Below are 22,506 nucleotides of genomic sequence, written 5' to 3' on the forward strand. Positions count from 1 at the left end.
TCATGCTTTTATTAATGGGCCATATTGGGCCTTGATTGTTGTTAATGGCCAATATCGTCTCTATCATGTCATAGTTACGTTAACAGGTTGTATAGGAGTGTAGTGAGTCATAGTTGGCCGTCATACTTTGCATTAATGGGCCTTCTTGGCCCTTGATTGTTGTTAGTGACCCATTATAGTCGCTATAATATCATAGTTGCTCTAAAAGGGTTGAATATGAGTTTAGTGAGTCATAGTTTGGTTACGCCCAATAATATGTCATACTTTCATCAATGGGCCTTATTGGACCTTGATTGTTGTTAATGGCCAGTATGGTCTCTATCATGTCATAGTTACGTTAACAGGTTGTATAGGAGTGTAGTGAGTCATAGTTGGTCTCATCAAATGGCGTTGATTGGTATTGGTGGCCCATTATATCACCTATCATGTCATAGTTGCTACAAGGAGGTTGTATATGAGTGTAGTGAGCCTAGTCATGTGTCAATGCCCAATAACATGTTATACTTTTATTAATGGAACATATTGGGCCTTGATTGTTGTTAATGGCCCAATATATCTATATCATGTCATAGTTAATTTAACAGGTTGTATAGGAGTGTAGTGACTCATAGTTGGTGTTAACGCCCAGTAGCATGTCATACTTTGCATTAATGGCCGTCTTGGGCCTTGATTGTTGTTAGTGACCCATTGTAGTCTCTATCATATCATAGTTGCTCTAAAAGGGTTGAATATGAGTTTAGTGAGTCATAGTTTGGTTAAAGCCCAATAATATGTCATACTTTCACCAATGGGCCTTATTGGACCTTAACTAGTGTTTGTGGCCCATTATAGCCTTTATCATATCATAGTTGCTCTAAGAAGGTTGTATAGGAATGTCATTAGTCATAGTTTGATTTTAATGGCCAATAACATGTGATACTTTCATCAATAGGTCTTACTGGGCCTTGTTGGTGTTAGTGACCCATTATAGCCTTTTTCATGTCATAGTCGCTCTAATGGGCCATATTAGGGCTTGCAATCTCTTAGTGGCCTATTATGGCATGTGATATGTAAAATTAGATATTTAAGGGTTATATCGTGTTATAGGGAGTCATATTAGACCATAATAGACAAAAACAAGTCATACATGTCCTAATGGGCCATATTGGGCCTTGAAATCTCTAATGGCCCATTATGCATATAATTTTAAATTGTGTCTTAAGAGGTACAACTCGCCTAACCCGTCGATATACATTAAACATAGGGGTGGCAAATGGGTTGGGTTGGGTCGAAACGGGTTATGGGTCGGAACGGGTTACGGTCGAAACGTGTCAGGGTTGGAACGGGTCAACTAAAAAAAAGGTTGTTATTGTTCGGGTCAGAACGGGTCCGGGTCAAAATGGGTCAAGTTCGGAACGGGTCAAAATGGGTTTCGGGTCTTTTTTTTTAACAAGGACATCGGAGGAAATGTTTTAGCTTTATCATTAAAGTTCATGTTCCAGTCCAGTTCATTTCAGCACTTAACAACTCATTTTTACAGCAAACAACATGCTAAACAGCTCGTTTCTGCAATTTTTCAGTCCGTTTCAGCACTCAACAGCATGTTTTAACAGCAAACAGCATGTTCAACAGCTCATTTCAGCAAGTTTTCAGTTCGTTTCAGCACGTAACAGCTCATTTTTACAGCAAACATCATGTTAAACAGCTCGTTTCAGCGATTTTTCAGTCCGTTTCAGCACTTAACAGCTCGTTTAAGCACTTAACAGCTCGTTTTTACAGCAAACAACATGCTAAACAGCTCGTTTAAGCGACTTTTCATTCTGTTTCAGCACTTAACAGCTCGTTTAAACAGCAAACAGCATGTTAAACAGCTCGTTTCAGCAAGTTTTCAGTTCGTTTCAGCACGTAACAGCTTGTTTTTACAGCAAACATCATGTTAAACAGCTCGTTCCAGCGATTTTTCAGTCCGTTTCAGCACTTAACAACTCGTTTCAGCACTTAACAGTTCTTTTTTACAGCAAACAACATGCTAACCAGCTCGTTTCAGCGATTTTCAGTCCGTTTCAGCACTTAACAGCTCATTTTAACAGCAAACAACATATTAAACAGCTCGTTTTAGCAAGTTTTCAGTTCGTTTCAGCACGTAACAGCTCGTTTTTACAGCAAACATCATGTTAAACAGCTCGTTTCATCGATTTTTCAGTCCGTTTTGAGCACTTAACAGCTCGTTTCAGCACATTTTGACCAGTTTTGCAGCAATTCAGCAATAAAAAATCAACAGTTCAGCTCGTTTTTGCCCGTTTCAGCAGATTACCTAACCAATACTTCAAAACGCTTTGTGTTTTCAATCCAGAAAACAAGTATAGGCAAACGTTTAGTGTTTTCAAAACCAGTATGTAAGTATGTCCGTGTTTTCAATCCAAAACCTCGTGTCAGGTGTAATAGAGTTTTCTCAAAACCAAATGAATGCATTTGACTCGCTAAGTGTTACCTAGTACAAGTGTTTTAAGTTATGAGAGTATGTTCAACAACACATGACTCTAAGACCCACGTATGAACTCACACACAAACACAAATTTAACCCGACGAATCGTTGGTGATAATAAGTAATGTCAACAGTACCGAAAGTCCTAACATGTATCCACACATCATATCATGGCAAAGCAACCAAATATTCATCATACAACTTAACTTATGATCATTTAGTTCACGAGACAGATTATGTCATGCACAAACTGATTTTATTCACAAAGAAAAGATTAAGGATAAATTCTACAAAATTTACCACAATATGATATATGAATCAGGTTTCTCAAAAAAAATTTTATTATATTTTTCCAAACATAGAAAACTCACAATAATTCAACCATTACAGATAGGTACTAACAGTTCAGCAGATTGCGCAACAAAAACTAGTTTAATTGTTCTATCAACTCATTAAACCAAATTGTGTAAGACCAATTGGGTTATCTTTTAAACCAGAAGTGGAACCAACCCGTTTGGGTTTGTCATTAGGGAGTTATGGTGTCCGAAAAATGGACAAGAATATAACTCCCCGAATCAGCTTTGACTTATGTTTTTGTAAAATCATAAAAGGTATTCAACACTCATCCAAAAATTACAACATTTACCTTTCTGGAAACTAGACTCAGAATACTATATCCTAAAATCAATAATCATCGTTTAACAACGAGTTACAGACCAATCAATAAATGAGAACGAATCTGTCAGCCAACTGTTCTCAAGAAAACTCAAACCCTAACATGTTTATGACATCACTAGGGTTCTAATTAATCATGTTAAAAACCCCGTTAGAAAATATAAATCCAACAATGACAAAAAGTAAAGATTCAAAAACGTCACTTGCAACTTGTATCAAGATTGTTTAAATTAGAACGAATACTAATCGATTGAATCCAAGACCTAATTGCTTACATTCAAACCCTCGAACACCCAAATTTCTCAAAATTAAAGTATAAATCACCTACCTAACCAAGATGAGCTTCAACCGATGTTAATGAGTGATGAAAGTATTAGCAGCAGGTGATGGATTAGGGTTCAGATTGTTTACTGAAGGGTGGATTTCTGGTTGGTCACACAAAAGAATTAGAATGTGGCTATTAATTATCAATAGTCACACTTTTGTTTTAATGTACCTGTTAGCTTTTAGCCATACATAAAAATTTATAAGTGGCCATAAAATAATGCTTTATGGTCACATAAACCCCTTAAGTGTGACCATATGTATAAGCTTTTAGCCACATATGAAACAATTAAAGTGTGGCCATTAACTACTAACGGTCACAAGTTTTGTTTGCTGTCACCGTTAACTTTTAGCCACACATAAAACTTATAAGTGGCTAACAAACAATACTCTATGGTCACATATACCCGTAAGTATGGCCATATGTATTAGTTTTTAACCACATCGTTATCAAACTACTGTGAGTGTAGATCATATTTGGCCATAATTTACTAAGTGTGGCTAGCAAAAGTCACATTTTTTTTATGAAAGTGTGGCTAACGGTTTCGAACAACTGTGTTTTTTGTCACACGAATTGAAAAAGTGTGGCTAAATGTTCCAGCAGGTGTGATTTTTTGCCACAAAAATCTAATTTATGTGGCTAAAGGTTCTAACAGGTGTGTTTTTAGTTCTAACAGGTGCGTTTTTAGTCACACGAATAACAAATGTGTGGCGAAAGCGACCTTTAGCCACACATTTAGACCGAGGTGTGGCAAACCGCCCAGAGCATGTGTGTGGCCAAAAGCCAATATTCACGTGGTGTTTATCTATTGATTGGCGGGTCGTCTCGTGATGGCCTAAACTTCGAGATGACGCCGTTGGTACTTCGGGATATTGCACGTGGATCGAGGAATATCGAAATTTGGGCACGAAAATCGAGATGGTCGAGAGCACGCTTTACGAGGCTTTTAGAGAGATGCTAGAGAGATATATGAGTGAAATTTGGTGTGGAAAATGAGAACAACCGAGCTTGCTATTTATAGGCAAATCAGGGGTGCCATCGCGATACGCGAAGGCCCCTTGATAAGCCCGTTGCGTATCACGACGTAGACCTGTGATCTGTCCTATAGGCTTGCCACGTGGCGACGTGATGCCACGTGGTAACACGTGGTGGGCGTTGTGCCACATGTGGACACGTGGCAGGCCATGTGCCCTGCCTGTCAGACAACCCATCACGATACTTGATGGGTTTCCCTTCTGATCCATCGCGTATCACGAAGGGTCAGGAAACCATATTTTTCATTTTAGACCCCAAGGTTTAGAATTTGTCATTTGGTCCTTTAAAATTTGAAACTTGGCATTTTTGATTCGAAACTTTCTCGATGTTACATATCTAAACCTTGGTTTAAGCCATGGTTTGTTCCAACACTCCCAAAATATTAAATAATATGAGTAATATATGTAAAACATAACTAAAAAGATAAGTTGAACTTTTGCTAGTTTGAACGTTGATTAATTCGTTAAGACGAGTGTTTACTCGGTTTTTATCCAAAACTTAGGTTCAAGCCAAGATTTGTTCTAACACTTTCATATTAACCATATAATAACTAAACTACAAAGGAAAACTCAGATTTAAAGTGTTTCATGCAACATGGTTGCTCAAAAGTTAATTAAAGTGCTTAAATGAGTGTTCGGTTTTTGGTTTAGTCCTTGACTCAACGAGGATGGTTACCACATGTCCAAAACTATATAACTAAAATAAAGTAAACTTTTCAGATCTAAACTCAAATAGAAGGTTAAACAAGTAAACTTTCCCAAAACTGACCAAACGGGCCTACAATGCATAAATATATGTTTGAATGTCCAAACACCTTAAACAAAGATGAAAATGATTTTCTTGAGATAAAATAACTTAAAACAACTGAAAAAAATCAAAAACATATACCCTAAATGGATTGAAATGCAAGATTCGGTTTCGTTGACTTTTAACGTTAAACTTAAGCAAAACTAGCTAGAACAACATCCAAGTTCAAACAATTTGGGAGAATATGGTGAAGATGAATATGAGAAATGGCTGAGATTGAGGGGTATTACGGGGAAGGATTTGTTACACCCCAACCTACGGAGGAAATGACGTGGCGTGAGCTGATTGTCACAGCTCTCAAGGTACTATTATGCAATGATATAAGTTTCAATGTCTATTATATAAATTTCAAATGAAACAATCATCCATAAAAAATTCAAATAAACAAAGTACATATATCAATCAATAGCAATATATCTCATTAAGTTTTCTTCTAGCATAAATCCTTAAGTGATCTTGTACTTCACATCAGACGAATACCTGCATATACGTTGAAAATAGAATTGTTTTGTCAACACAAGGTTGAGTGAGCAACACACCATTTCAAAGTATAAATAAAATATGTATTTGCAACATGTCATATTAGAATAACAAAATAACCAAATGAGCAAGTATGTCTGAGATGTCAAGAAGCACAAAGCTAAAATGACCGGCTTATGATCATATTATTATGCGATTATGTTGGACCTCTCCGAATGCGAAAGCATATAAGCACATAACCAAGTAAAGTATAAGTTGTTAACACATAAGACAAAGTTGTAGGTTTGTGTATAAGTATATATAAGAAATATATTTACGCATATGTCCCCAAAACATTTGAAAACAAGTAAAATAGGGGAATGTGGTACTCACCTCGATAGACGAACAAAAGTGATTATGATAATAAGAGTGCGGGAAAGTCACACACGAACGATAAAGCCTAATGAGGAACAAAGAGAAAATGGATATGCTAAGTAAAGGGTAAGATCGATTACAACAACTCGATAATCATAAGTAAGTAAATATTATAATACTATAATAGTATACATAAAGATTTATTACATAAAATAATTAGTTAAATTTAATAAAACATATCTTGGAAAAATATCACTTTTAATCGTATAAATATAAGTATATATAGTTTACTTAATTTTTATATATAAAATATTAGAGTTTAAGTATATATATGTATATATATACATACATATATGCTTATATACGTATATACACAAATGAAAACGTAAGTTAAGCGAGTATTGTAAAGTCGGTTTTTATTAAAATGGTTTTAATTAGCTATTATTATCATTAATATACTAAATAATGACTTAAAAATATAATATCAAAAAAATTCTATAATATCGGGGTGGCATGGGGTTGAACCCGCGACCTGCTCCCCCATACACAAAGTATTAACCAGCTGGGCTAACCAGCTAGATGTTTACAAAATCAGTTTCTAGTACTAATAAACACAAGCGGATTTCCAGGTTTGATATGAACCCTAACAAATCGTTATGCTCAATATTGTCACAATCAACCAAATCGATTATGGGGCTTTTGTTTAACATCAAAACGCGATCAAGACTGTATAATTTAATTACCTTAACTTGTTTTAATCGAAGGTGAACAAGACTCGGATGGTGACAGCCAGAAACACAATTAGGAGGCTATCGGGATCACAATAAAAATGTAATTGGTTTTAGGGGAATAGTAGGCGATGGTGAAGAGATGTTGAGTGTGAATTTAATTGTGATTATATGCTCGTTTATATAGAAAATGGATTTTAGGGTTTTGGTTTGGATAATACGGGATAACGATGACCGATTTAAACTTAATTAACACGCTTTTATTGTTTAATAAGCCGCAAATACGGTATTTAAGATAATTACGACATCAAATATAACCAACAAACGAAGATTCAAATTCAAATCACTAGATTACGAATCCGGGTAAAAGAAATGGAATGGATTCGGGTTTGGATCAATGGGTATCCAGATGGGTGAAATGGCTTATAACCTAATTTACAATTAGAACCCTAAAGTTTGAGGACGGGTGTAGAAGAGGTTAAACTTTGTACTTTGGGTTGAAAATGCCGGTATAATAAAGATATAAATATAAATAGTTAAAATAATAATATATTAATTAGTTTAAACTTAATAAACACAATATATTTAACAAAATACCCCAAACATCGTACCTATTCGGGTAAAAGTATAAGTTCGAAAACCCGAGTTGTTACAGTCTCCCCTACTTTAGGAAATTTCGTCCCGAAATTAAGGAATACTATAACAACACCATTAACTAAAAGTACATAATACAAAACTTTAGATAGTTGAAGTAACGCTTCAGATGAAAATCCGATAAGGGCGCTTATACATAGGATGTACCATCGGCGTATCTACCATGTCCTTATCATCTTTACTTTTGTACCGTTATCTCAACTACTTACGGTTCTTCATTATGACACACAACTCTTCGAAACATGATTTCCATGTGAGGACTTTGGTAATTATGTATGCATCCATAATTACTTAGATCGTCGGATGGTCCACATAATTCGTCTCATTGTGTGGGTTACAAAACATTTAAGTAAAACATGTTTTTCAAGGAACAAAAATTTTAGAGAGTTTTAGTTATATAATCACAACTATATAAAAGACTTCCAAAAGTTGTGGTGAATTTTACAAAGACTAGGAAATTTCCAAGACATCGCAAAAATATAAGTTATTGAATAAAATCTCACTTATTAACAGTTAAGGGTAATGAAAATAAGATGGAAGTAGGCTTTAACAAACAATCTATTTAAACAAAAGTGACTTTATTTCATAAGATAGAAGATAAATAGTTCAAATGGGAAATAATCCAAAGCCATAAGGAGGCGTTACAATACGAAATTAAGAAAGATAAAATAAAATTAAGATAAAGGGAATGGCAAAACTCTTCACGGTCGTTGAGTAGTTTAGTTGACTTGACTTGGAGCACCATGAGGAGTTGCAGGAGTAGGAGCAGTTAAGGTAGATTGGCTTGGAACAGCTTGAATAGGTTGAGCTGGCATAGCAGGTGCTTGAGCAAAGTAGGCTTGGTACAATTGAGCTTGCGGGTTCGGGGCTTGATATAGTTGGGTTAAGTAAGGTTGACCTTGATTGATGGGAGCAGCTTGAAGGACATGAGATGGTTGGGTTTGAACTTGGTGAGCATGGGTCAAGTAGTAGGGTGTAGTCATAGTTTGGGCTTGATGGGCATGGATAAGTTGAGGGCACGTATTACAAAGATGATTTGGGTCTCCACAATGATAGCAAGCACGGTTATTATAAGCACCGGGTTGAGTACGTGAGGTGGCTTGTGCATTAGGCTGGATACGACAAGTGTTTGCAAGGTGGCCATAAAGGTTGCATTGGGTGCATAGTCGGCAAGGGGTTTGGGGAGAGTGATGAATGTTACACTTGGCACATAGGGGATGAGGACCAAGGTAAGTCTTTTTGTTTGGGGAAGTTTGGTTTTGGTTAGGAGGAGGTTGGTTATTGGGTTGGTTAACAGCATAGGCTTTGCGCTTGTTGTTGTGGTTATTGTTGCGGTGATAGTTGTTGGATGTAGGTTTGGGTTCGGCTTTAGCATCAGAGGATGAGTCGGTTTCGGTCTTGTCGGGATTAGGCTTGGAATCCTTGCGAGACAAGGTTCCATCCCTGACATGACTATCGGTGAGGGAAGCAGCTAGGTCCCTAGCCTCACCGATGGTTAAGGGATCACGACTCGTCACAGCATCACGGAAAATATTTGGTAAATCGCGAATGTATTTCTGAATGCCGTGGTTTTCGGGAGTTACAAGGTGAGGTACGATTCGACTAAGTTCATGGAAACGGTTAGAGTAGGTAGAGTTATCCCCACCAATATGTTTGAGTTCCCAAAACTCAGTCTCAAGTCTTTGCAGTTCGTGTTCCGGGCATAACACCTTTTTCATTGCCTCCTTGAGTTCTTCCCAAGGCATGGATACGACCAAGTCAGATCCATTATCATTCCTCGGGGCATTCCACCAGACGACAGCTCGACTCTCGAATCGGCTTAAGGCGAAGTTGGTCCGTTTGGCATCCGCACATTCGCAGTGGATGAAGATGTTTTCCATTTCCTCAAACCATTGAAGCAAGATGGTGGCATTTTCCTCACCACGGAAGGATGGAGGTTTGGTGCTCAAAAAGTTACGAAAGTCATGGTTATTTGGTGCGGACGAGGAGGCGGATCCGTTGGAGTTGAGGCTTTGGATCTGAGCGACAATAGTGGGCATTGCAGCAGCGAATTCTTTTGTGATCCTACAAGCCAAGCGGCGATCGCGTGAACCAGATGAACGTTGGGGACGACGTTGGTTTCTTAGAGACGACATTCTATAGGGGCCAAAAATGAGGATTTATAAGATGAAGAATAAGTTGAGAAAATCATTAGAATAATAAAATGTCTAAGTATGTAGATAAAATGTGTAAGTATGTATATAACTTATAATAACGCTGCCTTAAGAAATAAGGGGATTTGTGCCACAAAGATTAAATGAAAAAGATTATAAGATGAGGGGGGTACATAGCGTAAATAGTTGTTAAATGATGTAGTCAATAAGATTTGTGTGTGATGAATACATGAGGAGTTAAGTCAGTTCAAAATTTAGATTATTAAGTTTACAATAAACTAACGAAATATTAATTGTGGATGTTGGCCTCCCATGAGCTTTCCATGGTAATTTGAATTGCCCAACGAACTAATGAAAAACAACTGAGTTTGACAACCCATGAGCGTTACATGGCAATTTGATTGTCCCAACTAATTAACGAATTAACAATGCAATGAAGTTTGTCGGCCCAATGAGCGTTACACGGTGTTTCAACCGACCAAACTAAATAACGAACTATCAAAATAAATATGGGTAGTCGGAGTATCTTGTGAACCACCACGTTTGATTACTCCAACAAAAACACGAAAACAAGTTAAGAAATGGATAGTAGGAGTGACCATGGGTTCCATGGATTTTTCACCCAACTAACCATTTAAATAATGGAACACAATAATCGGAAAAACCGAGTTTAGCCACGAACCACCATGAATTCGGTTTAAAAATGTATAGGGATGTAACCACTAATGTGGTCACGGTTGACAACTTAGGGTGTCGGTCATATGGCATTATCGGGTCTCGCTCGGGTCCATAGGGTTGAGTACTGTGGTCAGGTTATCACCCAGGTAAGGAATAGCGTCTTACCTTTGGTTCTTGGAACCGTTTTGCAAGTTCCCAACTCACAGTTTCTCTTCCCCTTTCATTTATCATAGGGACATGCCACATAACCTAGCCCTAAGGTGAACGAGCGAAAACAACAGGTGGGAATTCTTAAGGAATTTCCGAAAATAAAAGCAATCTAATTTTTGTAAAGTTTTCTTTGAATGTCGAGGCATAGCCTCGGAGTTTGTGTGTGTGTGCATAACAACACAATAATTAATGAATAATTATCTAGGAAAGCTGTAAACAATTTAAAATTAACACATAAAGGTAAACAGATAGGCACGTATAGGGTTCCTAAACATGTGTCTAAGAAAATTTCTAACGACCTATCTTAAACCTTCGGCTTTGATACCAATCTGTCACACCCCAACCTACAACGGAAATGCCGGGGCGTGAGCTGATTGTCACAGCTCTCAAGGTACTATTATGCAATAATATAAGTTTCAATATCTATTATATAAATTTCAAATGAAACAATAATCCATACAAAATTCAAATAAACAAAGTACATATATCAATCAATTGCAATATATCTCATTAAGTTTTCTTCTAGCATAAATCCTTAAGTGATCTTGTACTTCACATCAGACGAATACCTGCATATACGTCGAAAATAGAATTGTTTTGTCAACACAAGGTTGAGTGAGCAACACACCATTTCAAAGTATAAATAAAAATATGTATTTGCAACATGTCATATTAGAATAACAAAATAACCAAATGAGCAAGTATGTCTGAGATGTCGAGAAGCACAAAGCTAAAACGACTGGAGTATGATCATACTATTATGCGATTATGTTGGACCTCTCCGAATGCGAAAGCATATAAGCACATAAACAAGTAAAGTATAAGTTGTTAACACATAAGACAAAGTTGCAGTTTTGTGTATAAGTATATATAAGAAATATATTTACGCATATGTCCCCAGAACATTTGAAAACAAGTAAAATAGGGGAATGTGGTACTCACCTCGGTAGACGAACAAAAGTGATTATGATAATAAGAGTGCGGGAAAGTCACACACGAACGATAAAGGCTAATGAGGAACAAAGAGAAAATGGATATGCTATGTAAAGGGTAAGATCGATTACAACAACTCGATAATCATAAGTAAGTAAATATTATAATACTATAATAGTATATATAAAGATTTATTACATAAAATAATTAGTTAAATTTAATAAAACATATCTTGGAAAAATATCACTTTTAATTGTATAATTATAAGTATATATAGTTTACTTAATTTTTATATATAAAATATTAGAGTTTAAGTATATATATGTATATATATACATACATATATGCTTATATACGTATATACACAAACGAAAACGTAAGTTAAACGAGTATTGTAAAGTCGGTTTTTATTAAAATAGTTTTAATTAGTTATTATTATCATTAATATACTAAATAATGATTTAAAAATATAATATCAAAAAAATTCTATAATATCAGGGTGGCAGGGGGTTGAACCCACGACCTGCTCCCCCATACCCAAAGTATTAACCAGCTACATGTTTACAAAATCAGTTTCTAGTAACACAAGCAGATTTCCAGGTTTGATATGAACCCTAACAAATCATTATGCTCAATATTGTCACAATCAACCAAATCGATTATGGGGATTTTGTTTAACATCAAAACGTGATCATGACTGTATAATTTAATTACCTTAACTTGTTTTAATAGAAGGTGAACGAGACTCGGATGGTGACGGCCAGAAACGCAATTAGGAGGCTATCGGGATCACAATAAAAATGTAATTGGTTTTAGGGGAATAGTTGGCGATGGTGAATGTATGTTGAGTGTGAATTTAATTGTGATTATATGCTCGTTTATATAGAAAATGGATTTTAGGGTTTCGGTTAGGATAATACGGGATAACGATGACCGATTTAAACTAAATTAAAACGCTTTTATTGTTTAATAAGCCGCAAATACGGTATTTATGATAATTACGAGATCAAATATAACCAACAAACGAAGATTCAAATTCAAATCACTAGATTACGAATCCGGGTAAAAGAAATGGAATGGATTCGGGTTTGGATCAATGGGTATCCAGATGGGTGAAATGGGTTATAACCTAATTTACAATTAGAACCCTAAAGTTTGAGGATGGGTATAGAAGAGGTTAAACTTTGTACTTTGGGTTGAAAACGCCGGTATAATAAAGACATAATTATAAATAGTTAAAATAATAATATATTAATTAGTTTAAACTTAATAAACACAATATATTTAACAAAATACCCCGAACATCGTACCGATTCGGGTAAAAGTATAAGTTCCAAAACCCGAGTTGTTACAGGATTAAAGTTCGAGGTAATGGTGCATGAACTTGTCCGGTGGATAAACCATTGCACATTGATTCTTTTATTTAAATGATTTTTGAATTAAATAAATTATGACCAGAGATAAAAACATGTTTGGAGGGTTAATTATGGATTGAGTCATTGTTGGTTTGATGGTTAAACCTCGAGTTCGGGTCATAAACGAGCGAAAACGAACACCAAATAACAAACTGATGTTGCAGCATGTTGGTCGCGCCGCGCGACCAGTTTTAGAGACCCTCGTCATGTGAAGTGGGGAGTGATATTTTATAGCATGTTTAATTTTGATTATTTTGGTCCCTGGACTTGTTTAAGACCGATTTAACGCAAAATAAGTGTTTAAGGACCGGTAAGGATAATATAACATCACGACAAGTATGAAACATGATTATTACATAAAATTCAATATTTTATTAATATTCAAAGATCCGAAAACCAAAACGGGCCAGGTTTACAATACAAAAACAAATACAAAGCGAATCAAAAATGACAAACGTCACATACATTTTCACTACAAAGAATACAAATTTATGTAAAATAATTGCATTTTAAATATAAAACTTTATTCTGTTTCCTTTTTGGTGTATGATGACCGTCATTTTAGTAATGCAAAAATCTAATTAACCTGAGTAGCTAGGACAAGTAAGGTATCGTATCCACCAGGAGTATGTGGTCAATGCAATTCGTGTAAACAATTTCAATATTATGAAGTAGCAATTTTAGTGCTGATCACATAAGCAAATAGTTAAAGTTTATAATTAAACAAACGAACATGTAAACAAGTTTCAATCAATTAATAAAAGAAAATCACACACGAGACTTCAAGTAGGTATCTTACAGTAATCTCATGCAACCTTACAGATTAATCATTAACGGTTAACTACAAGCTGATCAACTAGACAAAACCTTAGGCATAAAAAATCGCTTTACACACGGCACTGGTTATCAAACGGTCTATGCCAGTGTGACTAAGTTAAGGGCAATTATATGCTTTATCGTATTCAACCTAATCAAACAACCCTATGATCAATTATTATAGCAGCTGATAACTAATCGTTCAGATCAACGTAAACCTAAACCGATTGAACACACAGAAATACTAAACATCAATAATCATAGATTAACCATAAACAATTATACATAAACGTTCTTAGTCACATGAGAAAACTGAATCGTTACAAACTTTACATTCCCATGTGAGATTCTAAGAGTTTAGCCACGTCTCGGCATCATGGAATCTTCAATATAGATTATATAGAGCATGTATGTGGTCTTGGTATGGTCCGGTATGGTGGCATTAGCCTCCTAGAGCTCTGAAAATCGCATGCCTCGAAGTAGGTGAAGTTAGGGTCGTGTTATGATGAAATTGATATAAACCCTAACTTTCCCGTCTGCACACCCCATCGCGATACGCGATGGGGTCTTCACTGGTCCATCGCGTATCGCGATAGACCTAAAGTCAACTATCATTAAACACCCATCGCGATATGCGATGGATCTCCAAACATGCCCATCGCGTATCGCGATAGGCTCTGTCTCCCGCAGAATTCTTTATTATTATTTCTAGTTATGCGTGCTAGACATCCCGGGTCTTCATCCCGTGCCTCAGCATGTCCAAATTAGCTGCTTTAACGTATATGACCTGAAATACAACAGACACGTATGAAGTATCGAAGTTCCTACAATAAACGGTTAAAACTAATAAATAAACGAACTAAAACGCATACAAATTAACCAACCATCAGTGTACAATTTGATATTAGATACCTAACCAATATAACTTATTACATAAAACAATTTTAAAAAACTAAAATAAAAAGTAAATGGATTAAACAGGTCAAGTCCCAAACACGACAGGTCCAACCATAGCACAACCCGTTTAACCTTACCGGGTTCAACTTGAAATTTACTCGAATTTGTTTTTTGTAAACCTAAACTCGCAAAATTCATGTTAGATTTGTGTCGTGTTATTACTTCATATACCTAAAAACAATATTGAAATAAAATTTGGAGTAGTCATGAAAGATGCAAGAATTGGTATCGAATCATGATGTAAATCTACTGCTATAATTTGGGTGATTTCTCGAGGTAAGATTTGGTCCTAGAGGTAAGTGTATCTCTACTACAAACACATGTGTTGGATATGCAAATGTGTGGATTTTTAGTTTATTCCTTTATATTGGATTGGAAAACTTGAGATACTGAGATGTAACTTTATTTTTAAAATATGATATTTTTCGGATATCCATTTTATTACCTGAATGAGTATATGAAATTTCGTATATCCTACTTGGATCAATCTCACACCAAGCTAGCGTAAATCACTTGTGTGCAACCGAGATCTCGGATATTGAAAGTGTTTGGTTTATTGCCGAAAATGGTAAGAGAACAAGAGTTAAGAGAGTTAGTGAGATGTTGTGGATAAGATTTTCAAAAGATTGTTGTAGCATGTGCATGCTTCACCATTAATAGGTGAAGTCATGCCATGCTTTCTTCTATTATAACCGGCCCAATGGGCTCAACAAAACATGTACTCGGACCCGAACATTATTACAACTAAACTCCAAGCTATTCAAATTGAAATGAAATTTATAAATATAAAGTGGAGATCACTAGATTAACACCATTTCTATGTTCAAATGTTAGCTGTGGCCAGCTATAAGAAAAAAATATATATATTGTAACGTACATAATTCCTCAGTTAGACTATTCGCTATGGGGCTTCGTGGGGGGGGGGGGGGGGGGGGCGGTATTTTGGCGTCGAGGGCGGAAAACACTGCAGTGGGGCGCGGTTGGAGGGTGGGCGTCAACAATATCCGATCGTTGTGTTGGCCGGCGCGGATGAAAAAATTTGGTGGCCCCCTTCTCAGCAGCTCTCTCCATCTCTCTCTCACACATACATACATATGCATATATACATATATAATAGGGGCGCCCGTGGGGCATTAAACCATAGCGGACATCTTTGGAGTGGGGCTTCGATGCCATCGGTGCTTACGTGGCGCTGACGTCGCACGGTGGAGGGCTTCGAAGCTCCCCACCATAGAGGATAGTCTTATAGCAATATTAAGTTATTTTGGTATATGCTTTGCTTAGGCTATGCGTAGTGAATGAGCTACAAATTGGGCAAATTGCGACACGTGGCGTCTAGTCAGCAAAAGGCAGGAATTTCTTTTTGGGGTGCAATGGTGTTGTAGGCTAATATATATATACATATATATATACTACACACAAACACATATATATATATATATATATATACTAAACACAAACACATTTCACCCGACAAATAATTGCCCCCCCCCCCTATCGCCCCCAAAATCGCCCAGGGGCGGTGTTGTAGCCCCTATTCGCCCAGTACGCTTAGTCTTATGGCAACCAAAAGTCAGCCTACAACTTCCAACAAGACTCGAGATTTGAATTACCATTAATTACGGCCAGCAAACGCCTTTTCGATACCTCACAACCAGTTCAAATATCAATCTTGCATCAAATAGCCTCATACAAAGATATAGTTCTCTCTAGCTTCTTCGTTATGGCTCGATAAAAGTAATGGCGGATAAGGTGAAAGAGAGTACTGTATGCGGAAGCTTATCACACTTTTGTTGATATTTCATTCAGTTGGTCGTACTAAATCGTAAACAAAGCGCTGATCTGTTATTAAGACCATCTCTAACATTTTTTTGTTCAAACTAGCCACATCATTGGCACGTTATTTTTCTTAAAAACCCACATTTTTAACTCCCACAAATTAATAATACACATTCTTAAACCATCTTTACATTTTCACATCATCATTTACTTTTACATGTATTTTAAATAAGAAATTTACAATACTATAAATATTTAAACTTTATTTAAATAAATAATAATATAATAAAAAATTAGTACTCTTTATTTTAGTAGGCCCTCTTGTAACTTTTTTTTTCTAGAACTTCTTGTAATGTTTTTGTTTCTAGGATTCTTTGTAATGTCTAGGAGTTCATGTAACACTTTTTTATAGGACTTCTTATGATGTTTTTTTATTCGAATTAAGCGTTGTAAAATAAATAATAAAATCGTTAAAAAAACCGTTAAAACTTTTAACCGTTAAACTTGTAATTACGTTAAAAATAGACAAACAAAAAAATACATAATTTTTAAATTAAAAATAAAAAATATGTATATATGTATAATATTTTAATATATTTTATAAATATAAATATGGGTATATATGTGTGTGTGTGTGTGTGTGTATGTGTGTGTGGGGTGATGGTTTTTGGTGTTTTGAAAAACTAATGTTGAAAATTGGTTTTGATTTAAACCAAGCTCTCTAATAGTTACTTGGTTTTCGGGTTGGTTTGAACCACACAAAAACCACCCAATGGAGATGGTCTAAGACCCAACTACAAATTAGCTGGTAGTCAATACTCCCATGCATAAGATAGGGCTACTTGTTGAAACAACTCATGTAATGCTCAATAGATGTAAACCAACAAAAATAGAATTCCAGTTTGCTAAACAAAATTAGACCATCTGCTATGGGGCGCGGATGGGGTTTTTTGGGGCGCGGAGGGCGGCAAACATCACAGAGGGGCGCCAACGAGGGGTGGGCGGCGAGGATCCGGTTGTTTGAACGGCCGATGCGGTTGAAGCCCCCCCTCTCTCTCACACATACACACACACACACACACACACACATATATAGGGGCGCCTTTGGGGCATTAAACCATAGCGGGAAATTATTGGTTGGGGCTTCGATGCCTCCCGGTGCTTACGTGGCGCTGACGTGTTACAGTGGAGGGGCTTTGAAGCCCCTCACTATAGAGGATGGTCTTAGAACATGTATTTTGTAACCTGTTGTTATGACTTGTGAGAAGTAAACTTGTCAAAAATATATTTTTGTTCAATTTGCAATAACACTTACAGCATGAGACCCGAAATTGCCTAATACTATAAATAACCTTGATACATAAACGACATACGTGTGAACCTTCGGCTGAGCAAAAGTGAAATTGCATTAATTTTGGCGTAATTATACTAATCTCGTGATCGAAAATAACGTTAAAAGTGGCGGAAGGTTAATCAGGTATCATGTGGTGGCGTTGATAGCCGAAAGAAAATGGTACATGCAGTTGCGGCCCAATGTTTTCGTAGGCCTCAAACTAATTATCAAGTTGGGGGCCTTTTGAAAAAAGTTCATATAAACTCTCCTTTACTTGTGCTTGGGACCGACGCTGATGAAGTTACAAATCTCCTTTATCTAGTTCTATTGATTCTAACAGATTGTATATTAGACAAATATAGGGCAAATTTGTAGTGCAAAAATTGGTTACAAAATAATTAACTAATAAGTAAACTAACCTCAAATCCAGAGATATCTTAATTGGGCAAATCCAAATCGAAGTATACACACTTTACAATCGGCATACCCGAATAAGAAAAATGCAAAATTCAAATCACAATCGGCAATTTAGAAGTACCAAAACACGTTACACATAATATAGTTCACACATTGCAAGAGCAAGGAATACACTCTCAGTCTATGAAAAGATGAAGAATTGGTCATTCCAAAATTGATGATTGGAATTCTAGAGACGTTAGAGAAATTTCCGTATATCCATGTGCCACGTAAATTGATTGATTGTGCAAATTTTTACGACTTGAAGTGTCTTCAGTTTAATTAACAATGCATAACCTATTAAGGTTCCCCCTTCAAAGAACTAACATTTCAATTCAAATTTAATTATTAGTTTTAGTATTGATTTATAATGAATTATTCTCCTTTAATGTATTTGAATGTTGTTTTCTTTTCTATATATATTGGGTTTTTATTATATATATATATATATTGTGCAAGAGTGACTAACATGCTTTTGGTTAACACATTTATATGGCATAATTTATTTAACTATCTGCAAACTATTAATTAACCATGGATATATTAATTTGCTCTATGATATGGGGGCCTTAGTAAATAAGTGGCCTCAAGCTATAGCTTGGGTCAACAAAGCAATAGGGCCAGCACTAGGTATATGCACCGATTAACCGGTGTCCTGATAATTGAGTGTTATGTGTCTTATGTCCAAGGCTTGATGCAAAACTACTATCGAGACGGGGGGTCTCACCGGATGCAGCCTCTCTATCCCTGTGGGGTAGAGGTAAGGCTGTCTACATCTTACCCTCCTCAGACCCTATATAGCTTTGCTATTGGCGGGATATACTGAGTACGATGATCATGATGATGATGACATAAACGACATGTTTGAAAAGAAACTTAAATCTGAAGCTGGCACGTTAACTATTATGCGTCTAATTTGTATTTAATCTTGACACCATCGTTACCCAATATATTAGTTCAAAATGAAATTACTTTAATAAAATTAAGAAATGTAATTTTGTGCTACAAGCTGCAGTTTTACTTGTGGGAAGTCAAACTCTGAACTTTAACCCGGAAAGAAAATGTATTTTACCTTGAAGATACAAAGTATGCACAACATCAAGCCAACACTGCATTCATAAATATCATAACTCATGAAGGAACGAGATAACATACAGTAAGCTAACAAATAATTAGCAAATAAAACTAATGCAAATATTAGAACTTCATGTAATGCAAAACAAATTGTTTAAACCTCGATTTGAATATTACGTTGTAACCAATAATAACATATATATTATAAAATATTAGAGCTCAATCTACAACCCTACCCACCACTTCACTATAGCAACGACGTGTACAACTTGATAAATAAAATATGATTATGTCACCTACAATGCATAAAATATTTTTTTAAATATTATTTCTTACAATATAACCGATTTTTTTTTTCGTTTTTCATACAATAACTGGATTTTTTTAAAAGATATTTCATACAATAGTTTTTTATTGTTTTTTTAACTTGTCTTTGGACCGATATCATCATTTTCTTGTAATTTTTTGTTTAAAAATATTGATGATAAGACTTTGTTGTTTCATCTTTCAAATTCCTAATTTTTAAAGGACAATATTTAAACCTTAAACCCATAATCAAATTTCAATTTACACATAAACCTTAAATCCTAATCAATTACAATTTCCAATTTATATGATCCAAATATACAACAAACCATAATCAATCATTCAATTACTACCAATGGGGTGATGCTCCATTGCCAAAGACAAAGCTTTTAAAACACCTAGGTTTGGAGTGATAAGTCTTGGGTTCAAATCCCATAGACAACAAAAATTAAAAGAAGTTAACTGTTAAAAAGAAATCATTTAATTGCTCATAAACAGTTCCAGTTAACAATTTATATAAACAAATAAACATTACAATTTGAAGTAAAAGTAAAAGAATACATATATTGAACAAGTAGAATTCAAGGACGAGGAGTGATTGACAGAAGGAGCACCAACCGTTGGCACTCGGCTGTAGCATGCAGGGGTCAGGGCAATGTGGGGTGTGTAAGGCCAATTTTAGTGACTTGCGATATCAAATGAGGAAACCCATTATATATTTATGGTCAAGTGAATAATTAAAGCTGACGAGGAAACTGGACACGAAACGCGAGCTTCGGGACACGCATTTGGCTTCAACGAGAGGAGATCTTCTAGAATATGTATCAGGCTATAAGTATACCATTTTGTATTATTTTATGTGTGTGTTTTCATGAAGTAAATCACCACCCAAGGGGAGCTCAACTTGGGTGGGTCGGTTCTTAGTTTATTATATAAATCTTTTAACCGATTACGTAGTCGTTCACTATACTTATTATCTTTATATTTTTGTTCGATCGTTTGATTTACCGCACCCGTCTCGAAAACCGTGTCAAGAGCAAAACCGTTCGGTGGTAGTTTCGGGACCTATAATTGGTATCAGAGCGGGTCAAATCTTATGATTCAATTTTGCTCTTGATATTCGGGTTCTATTTCTGCTATTACCCGAACCGAGACGTTAAAGACCCGTTGAAGTTTTGGAAATAAAGTTTGAAGATCTTGGAAATAAAGTGGGAAATAAGCGTGTTTGAAGCTTCTCCTTGTAGATCAGGATGTTCGAGATCTACAAGTGCCCGATCCAGGCGTTTTAGGAACCGTTTCGCCATACGCCGAAAATCCGGCGACCCTACGGTTCTTTCCGACAATGATTTCGAAGTTGAAGATGCAAAATATCAAACTCCGATACACAGATGTCGGTTATTTCGGGTCGTTGCAACTGTGGTGAATGGTGGGTGTCCAAGTTTTAAGTTGTTATAAAAAAAATGAATCGTTTTCCGGCAAATTAACCTTTCCGGCCAAAAGAAAAAAAAAAGATAAAGTAGAAGACGAAGGTGGCCGTGGAGGTGAAGAATTACAACACGACAACGGCTTAGGTGCCCGCGTTTATCACCGGAATATTGCTTTTCCGGCGAATGTTTTGACCGGAGAAGAAGGCCGATGATAATGTTGTTTATGAGGAGATGGCGGTTGTGGTGGTTTCCGAAAATCGTTGTGGCTGCGTTTTTTTAAATGAAGACGATGGCGGCGCGGCAGTGGCCTAATGACGGAAATCACTTCTCCGTTAAAGGTGCCGGACACCGGAGATGCGGGTTTTCTAGCAGTGCGATATTCCGGCAGTTTCCGGCGCCGTTGGCCGGATGTCGGCTGGTGGAGGATGCTGCATATTTTCTTCACCAAAGTGTTATGATTTGTGGTTTGTGCCCTAATATGGTCATCAAGTGAGATGGGCTTATGACTTGGGCTCAATGTGTATTTTGGGCTGTATGAACTAAATGGATCTCCATGCTATTTGTTGGGCTGTTGTGTTTTGTTTTAGTTTTGGGCCAATCTGCATATCATATCAATACCAAGCCGGATGAGATCTTTTATTTTGGGCCAAGAAATAATAATGTTCGGGGTTGAACAAGCTGATGAAAGTCAAATGTGTTCGGGTTTTTGTCATTGTTGGACCGTGTTCAAAGCATGTCTATATTATTTTCAAGGCGTTCGAGAAGTTCGAGCCATGAGGTGAACTTTGAACAAATTGGATATGAATTTAGACTTAAAGAGGAAATAACAAGCTTTGTTCATTTGATCGTTATCCCCGATAGTTCTTCTGAACCTATATTGCTTGAAGATTCGAGATGGATAAAGAAGCGATAACTCCTTCATGAATGAATTAGGTAGATCATACCTTTAGGGGTGATTGAATAGGCTTCGGCTTTATCGGGTTGATTCATGAAGATGCGAGACACGCTTCGACGATGTTTTGATATCATAAGTCAAGGGGGTGATTGTAAGGCCAATTTTAGTGACTTGCGATATCAAATGAGGAAACCCGTTATATATTTATGGTCAAGTGAATAATTAAAGCCGACGAGGAAACCAGACACGAAACACGAGCTTCGGGACACGCATTCAGCTTCAACGAGAGGAGATCTTCTAGAATATGTATTAGACTATAAGTATACCATTTTGTAGTCTTTTATGTGTGTGTTTGTAAGATGTAAATCAACTACCCAAGGGGAGCTCACATTGCGTGGGATCGGTTCTTCAATATTATCAATCTTTTAACCGATTACGGAGTCGTTCACTATACTTATTATCTTTATGTTTTTGTTCGATCGTTTGATTTACCGCACCCGTCTCGACACGTTTATCAAGTGAAAAATCCGTTCGGTGGTCGTTTTGGGACCT

General features: G+C 36.3%; 1 long non-coding RNA gene across 1 annotated transcript in view; it reads right to left on the bottom strand.

Moving 5' to 3' along the window:
* The window catches only part of LOC143589088 (uncharacterized), a 183,052-nt gene that overhangs the window by 154,538 nt on the left and 6,008 nt on the right, over positions 1-22,506 (bottom strand). The window lies entirely within an intron of this gene.

Source organism: Bidens hawaiensis, unplaced genomic scaffold, assembly GCF_021521415.1.
Source record: "Bidens hawaiensis isolate Kalapana, Puna unplaced genomic scaffold, B.hawaiensis_p1.1 tig00001576_1, whole genome shotgun sequence".
In the NCBI taxonomy this organism is placed as follows: Eukaryota; Viridiplantae; Streptophyta; class Magnoliopsida; order Asterales; family Asteraceae; genus Bidens; species Bidens hawaiensis.